Below are 7,127 nucleotides of genomic sequence, written 5' to 3'. Positions count from 1 at the left end.
ATTGGGGGGGCCTTCCGTAACAGGGGGGTCCCCAGGGAACGGGGAAGTTCCACCCAGAAGGAGGGTGGAGCTGAGCACAGAAAAGGAGAGAAGAGAAGGAATCTGAGGAAGAAGGAAGCAGGATGGAGGCCAGGAGACCCGAGGAGCCACGCGGAGCAGGGAGCAGTGAGCCGCGCTTGTTTCTTGGCCCCGGCCTGGTTGACAGCGACGTGGTGAGAGGCCCGTGGGGAGGTCGACTTACATTGATTTTGATGTTGCTCTTTTCCCCCCAGACTTGTCTGGCCACGTGTGACCCTTTTCTGTGGGTCCCTGCTGGAAGGTGCTCTGACTGTGGCGGCTTTCAGGCCTGGCTCTGGGCCAACCCCTTTTGGGTGGACTTTTGCCCACGAGGGGACGGGTCACTTCAGGTGTCTGATTTAGACATCATATTCTTTGTCATCCGTGTTGTAGACTCACTGTATTAAAGTCCCTTTTCATTGAAGTCTTACATGTTTCCTGATGTGGCAGATGGCAGAAACTATCTGGAGCAAGCTGGTTTGGGGGTTCAGAGGTGCCCCTCTCTCCCCCTCCGGTAACACTTCCTCCCAGGTCCAGTCTGTTCTGTGAAAGGTCTGGGATGCACAGCGGGAAGGAAATCCCAGGAAACACAAAAGCAGGGTGGGTCACAATTGAGGGAGGAACTTCCTGCCCTGGGGTCAAGGACACAGAGCAGAGCTGACTCGGGCAGGTTGGCCTGCCCCTGGACAGGCCGCCTGTGGCCGGAGCCAGCCCAGTGTGGCGGGGGTCCTGCCTCTGTTGGGGAGTGCAGGCCCACGGACCCCACTCACCCTGCTCCCTCAGAACTGGGGGCTGCTTGCTCTCCACTAACTTATGGGTGTGGCGACACCCCTCAGGGTGTGGGGGATTTCCTACTCCTCTTTCTGAGGCTGGTTAAGGGAGGCGAGAAATCCCCAGAGGCCAGAGGCAGCCAGGCCTCGGCTCAGCTACCTGGTTCCCAGCTGAGGGGGCACTGAGCTGACGCTTTTGCTGGACCTGGCTTCCGGACACTCCAGGGCCAGAGCCCTGTCCTTTGTTGCTCTGTCCCCCAACTGGCCAGAGCATCTGTCCTTTATTGCTCTGTCCCCCAAACCTTGAGCGAGCACTGATTTGCTCCAGGCCCAGAGGAGACCGAAGCAAACCCACTGCCCCTCCCACCTGCTGCTCTTCAGCCAAGGACGGCTGGTCCTCCTCAAACTCTGGGTCGTCAGTGGCCTCCCGGCGGGGAGCTGGGTCTGATTCTGCCCTGTCCACTCCCTAGTCTGCCATCACAGCACCCTCCTGAGCCTCCACCTGGGAACAGGCCATCCCGCAGGCTGCTGGGAAGATCAGAGTGCGGGGTGCACCGTCCCCCAGGAAAGGAGCTCCTGGGTCAGATAGACAGAGCCCCCTCCCCCCAGTCCCCAGTCCCACTTTGCCGGTGGAAGTTGAAATTGAATGGCCGCTGGACATGCTCATGGCCTGGGGCACAGCCTCGGCCCCACCCCCCTTCCAAATGACTGGTTTGGGGCAAGATCTTCAATGCTCAGCACCCTGGCAGCAGCTAGAGGGGAGCATGAGCCCCACTCGGGGTTCCTGGGTGACTGTCCATCAGCACACAGGGCCTGGCTCCGGCCCCACCTTGCCCCCATCTGGACTGCCCGCTGGGACTTTCTGTGTCCAGTCTGCCGTTCGGGGCAGCGGTCTGCCCTGCACAGGGCCTCGAACAGCCTGCCGCTTGTTCTCGCCCAGAGCCCCAGTGCCTCCCTCCCCCCAACGCAAGGTCGGGCCTGGTGACACGGACCCGAATCCCTTCCAGGGCTAAACACCCAAATCACCCAAATTTCCTTCTTGTTTTATGCCAGTACCCAGGGCAGGAAAATCCTGCACAGCAGTTCTCTCATTTTCCCTGTCCCTGTGATTCGGAGCGGGAACTCGAATCTGCTGCGGCCCTGCGCTGGGAGGCCTCAACCAGCACCTAACACCGCGTCTGGCCGCCACCGCGGGGGTGATGGATCCCGAACTCCCGAGGCGGGTCAAGAGCTCAGGAAACTAGCGGGGCAGGTTGCAGTTCACGGGTGTGGCCACAAGGTGGCGCGCGGACGCTAGGCATGGCGTCGGGGGCCTTGGGGGGGCCCACGAGGGACCGCGCTCAGCCCATGCCCTTGCCGCTCGATTGTTCTGCCCGGTGGCTCTGGTGTCTTGAGATTTACACTGCACTGGGAAAATAAAATAAGGAAAACAGAGCGTGATGTGCTTCATCCCCCAGGGGCATCTCATCCTACTGACATTGTCCACCAGGCCAGGTCTGACCTGGCCAGACCCTTCCCTGCGATCCTCCCTCCTGCCTGTGGCCACATGGGGACTGCTCAGCTGGACGACTGGGGGCCTCGGACAGTGGAAGCAGCGAAGCAGCCCCTGGGCTGTGCGTCCCCTGCGATTCGCCAGTGGGGGCCGGAATCACTCAGCCTGGAGTTGCATCCATGCATTCACCAGTATGGGTGCAGTATGGCTTCTGGCTTACGGGGAGCCAGAGTTCTGGGACCCGCCTGGCAGAGATGCCAACCTCTTCCCCCGAAACCGCCTTCCTCCAGCCGCCCTGACAGCAATAGCCACAATACTGTACACGAAACAGAGTTAGCAGAGAATGTGCTTACAATTCCAGCAGATGATTTAGTAGTCAATATTTAAATTCAATTCAATGTTAAATTGTCACTTAATATGTGAAAGGCAGAAAACAATTCTATAACCTGTCATTGAAATAATGGGCCACCCATTGAGAAGAAAAACATCCATTTTCTGTAAAATCCAACGAAGTATTTTTTATGCGAGCCAAGTATGCATCGTATTGCATCTCTGCTTCTAATTTATTTTCTGACTTTCTGTTTCAACGAGTGGATCACATCAGCCACAGATCAGGTAGAGATTTGGGTTTTGGAGTGTGATGTAATTATTTATATTTAGATGCTAACCCTGCCCTAAATCCACTGATCTGTAACACAGAAGGCAAGTAAAATGTTTGTTATGCAAACATTGTTATTCGGATCCTGCCTGGGGGAGAAAAGGAGCTTATGACTCAATTTTTGGATCTGACTTGATTTTGCTTTGCTGAGGGAGGACGCATCAGGGAAGGCTTCCTGGAGGAAGTGACACCTGGCCAGGTGGGCACAGACGGCGAGTGCGCAGGCCCAGAGGGAAAGGACCCTCCGTGAGCCTGGCTGTGGGTCTGGCGCCCCTAGAGAGCACCTGGGTGAGGCAGGGAGGGGCAGGGACCGTGAGCCCCTGCGAGGCTAGCCCTCACCTTCACAGGAACGGCGCCATGAGATGGCTGCAACTAGCCTGACCCACGCGGTGACTTTTGTTCCAGCAAGCGCTCGTGGCAAACTGCGAAACCAGGGTCCGCGCCCGCGCAGTGATGGGTGCCCACGTGGGCACGGGGTGGGCCCAGGACGAAGCCCGCGGCCTGCCAGAGAGGGTCTCCCGGAGGAAGCTGATGTCGGGGAGCAAGCCTCGTGGGGGCCAGGCCCCGCAGTCGCTGTTCCAGGAAGTGAAGGGGTGTGACAGTTCTCGGGGCTGCTCTCCACTGCCCTGGGGCTGGGCTGGGCCCCTGCCTACCTGCGCCTCGCGGTGGGCCTGCACCCAGGCCCGTGTGGCATGATTGTTGCAGGCCCAGGAGCCTGCGGCCTCAGGGCTGGAGCTCTGGAGTGGGGGGGGGACCGATGAGCACAGCAGAGCTTGGCTCTGGGGAGGGCAGGAAGGAGGTGAGGGAGCCATGGAGGGGAGGGCTTGGCTTTGCTTTGCGTCAGGCTCTGCAGCCTGCTGGGCCCCAGCTGAGACGCGAAGCCCTCCAGGAGGCCAACGCCAGGGACACTGAGGCCAACGCAGAGGACCCGCCCCCGGGAGCGTGGGGGGGGAAGGACTGCGGGACCGCACCCTTGGGCGCTGGAGCGGGGAGCGCAGACTCTTGGCGTGACCCGGCTTGTCTCTGAGCGACCAGCCCAAGAGGTGAGTGGCTTGGCCGTGGCGTGGACCGGCCCAGAGGGAGCGCTCCAGGCCCACCTACTCCTCTCCCAGGCGGCCTCTGGTTCCCTGCGCAGGTGGCGGAGGGAGCCCCACCCAGCGGGGCAATCCGAGCACAGCCCGAGAAGCAGTTGGCAGCGAGGGACGCTTTTGCAAGACCTCAGGTCTTGTCTCTGCAGAGAGATGAGAAATTGACAAAGACCTTAATCTTCCCTTAATCCTACCCGGTGCCAACTGCACCCCCACTGCCTGCCAAGTGCACCCCACTGCCTGCCCTGCTCGGGTAGGTACCTAGGAAAAGACACCGAAGGACTTTGGGCATTTAAGAAAAAAGAAGGGGTGGGGGAGAAAGAGGAGAAAAGAGGAAGATTCCTTAATGGCAAGGTGTTTTAAGCAAGCGGAAGGAGCTTCCAGATGCCGCCCCATGCCGAGGCGGCAGCCCCAGAGCTCCAGACTCCCTGGGATCCTCAGCCCCACCCTGCTCAGCTGCAGATGCTGCCTGGGGAGTCCGGCTAGAGCCTGCTCAGCAGGAACCAGCGCCGCGCCCCTCTGCACCGTGAGCTCTGAGGCTTCCCAGCAAGTCATTCTGCAGAAGGGGCCACAGGTCAAGCCAGGCGAGTGCCAGGCCTGCCCGGCGGCCAGCTGCAGCGCCCAGCCTGCGCCCCAGCAGCCAGGGGGCTGTCGCTGCAGGCTTCAGTCTCTGGGGTCCCAGCCTGCCACCCGCAGGCTGTGCCTTAGAAAGCCCAGAGGACCCACCTCGGCTGGTTAGCGGGTGTTCAGACTAGAAAACTTCCAAGCGCTCTGCTAGGGGAGCCCATTATTACGTGGGGCTTATCTCCCCGTATTCTGTATTCCCCCCTTTCCAGCACTCCCTATTGAGGCGACTCGAATAAGCCAACACGCTAAAGGAGCCCTGTGCTTTGGAGAGGACATGGCATCATGACCTACACCCTACAATCTGTTATTTTTAGATTTACTTAGTTATGCATACAAGAACTGGGGTGCAGGCCAGAGGTGCGGGGGGGGGGCGGAAGTGTAGGACTCACTGAGACAGAGCAGGGAGCAGAACTGGAGGAACTCCTGAAACACACTGCTGAGGGGAGCAGCGGGGAGACAGGAGAGGTCTGCTGCGCCCTGGGGGTCCCTCCCTGGCCGGGGATCAAACTGGAGCTGCAGGGGCTTGGGCAGCTCCCCAGTGCTGAGGCTCCTCCTGTGCCCCCCAGGGAGGCCCCAGCCCCCACATTGTTCATGGAATTGTCAGTCTGTTTCTTTTTGTTTCTTTTTGCTGTTATCACTATTTTAACTAAAGCCACCTGGAGTCAAAGCAATAACTATTTGAAGACACTCTTTGAAGCAATCTTAACTTCCCCGAGAAAAGGGGGAGAAAGTGAGGACCACCGTTGGGCCACCTCTCTGGAAAGGTCACCAAACTGTTGCTTCAGCCTGCACAGGGTCACGTCCTGGGAGGAGCCGAGCCGTCTGCTGGCGTGACGGGCTTCTCGCCTCCTGCCCACGCTGCAGGACGCCGTCAAGCATTTTTCTTCTATCAGAATAAGGACTGTTACGGCCCTTCCTGGTGGCCGAGAGGCCGAGTCCCAGGCTGCCATCTAAGGCCTGAATTTACCCCGGCCAGGGAGGGACCCCAGGGCGCACTGACCCCTCCGTCTCCCCGCTGCCCCCTCAGCAGTGTGGGTCAGTGGATCGGCCTGTCCTGCTCCCCATTCTGTCTCTGGTGCATCCTCTCACCCCCTGCACTTCTGGGTTGTACCCCAGTTCTCCTATGCAAAAAAAAAAAAAAAAAAGAGGTCTCTTCGGGAGTTAGAACATGTTCCCCAAGAATAACATAAACTACAGACTTTAATACATCTAAAAGCGGGGAAGGAAGAGCACCTGAAGGCGACACAATGGCTGGACACCCCGCAGAGCTGCCCTCTGCATATGCTGGCTCCAGCCTCCCCTGACTGGCTATAAAGGGGGACCCCACCGCCTGCAGGGGGCTGGCGCACAGCAGCTCCTTGTCATCCCCCAGGCGCTTCGCCTTTATCTCCTGTAGCCTCTATTCTGGCACCAGCAAATGACCCCCAACTTTGCCCTATGCAATTAGATCGGGGTCACCCAGATCATCTCCCAATTTTGTGGCTTGTGACCTTAATTCTGTGTGCAAAGTCCCCTTCGCCACATTCCCAGGCCCGGGCTTGCGGGTCCGGGGTTCTGGCCCCAGCCCCACAGCCCGCAAGTTGAGGGCCTGGGGGTCGGGCTGTAAACCTCTCTGAACCGCCTCTGCCCAATGGGGTGGCAATGAACTTTTGAGGGTTCAACCAAATGCCTCTGTGTCGGGGAGGGTGAAGAGGTCAGAGCAGCAGTGTTGGGGGGAGGGGAGCCGACTTGGGGGCCAGGGGCCCTTTTTCCTGCCCCCAGTCTGATGCCCCTGGGGGGTGACCTGGTGGGGTCATCCACGCTCCCCACTGAATTCTGGGCTTATGAGCTCAGAAACATCTGACTTCTCGGAACTGCTTCTAAGGCTGGCCCCCCACGCCGGAGACGCCCGCTTAGGCGGCTTGCAGCCTGTTTGTCACCACAGAAGACGGGAAACCACCTAAATCCCACCAACACGCGGCCACCTGCCACCTTCCCAGATACCAAACGCTGTGCCCCTACGGGGAGCTTGAACCTGGGGGCAGGGGGAGGCCGGGCTGGGGGCCGGGAGCTTGGCCGGCCACAGGCCCCGTGTCCTCAGCTTCTTTCCTGGGCTGGCTTCTCGTCCCCCCTCTCCAAGGAGGCCCAGGGCCCCTGGGGCGCCGGCCTGGGGTCCCTGCTGCACCAGATGAGCACGGCTCTGTCCGTCCGGGACCCGGCGCCCTGGCAGGACGATGCTCCCGCGGGCAGGTGACGCGCTGCGCCCGGGTTTTTCTCTCACCCAGTGCCGCGGCCCCGACGCTGTGCAGGGTACGCGGCGCGCTCCCAGGGAGTGCGGTGGGCGGCTTCCCGCACCAGCGCGCATGCCCAGTGCTCACAGGCACACGCGCCCACACACGCAACACCACGCACAGTGCGCGCACGCGCCCACACACGCAACACCACGCACAGTGCGC

Source organism: Condylura cristata, unplaced genomic scaffold (genome assembly GCF_000260355.1).
Source record: "Condylura cristata isolate star-nosed mole 26May11 unplaced genomic scaffold, ConCri1.0 scaffold00022, whole genome shotgun sequence".
Lineage (NCBI taxonomy): Eukaryota > Metazoa > Chordata > Mammalia > Eulipotyphla > Talpidae > Condylura > Condylura cristata.
The sequence above is the reverse complement of the archived record's forward strand: the minus strand, read 5'-3'. Positions refer to the sequence as shown.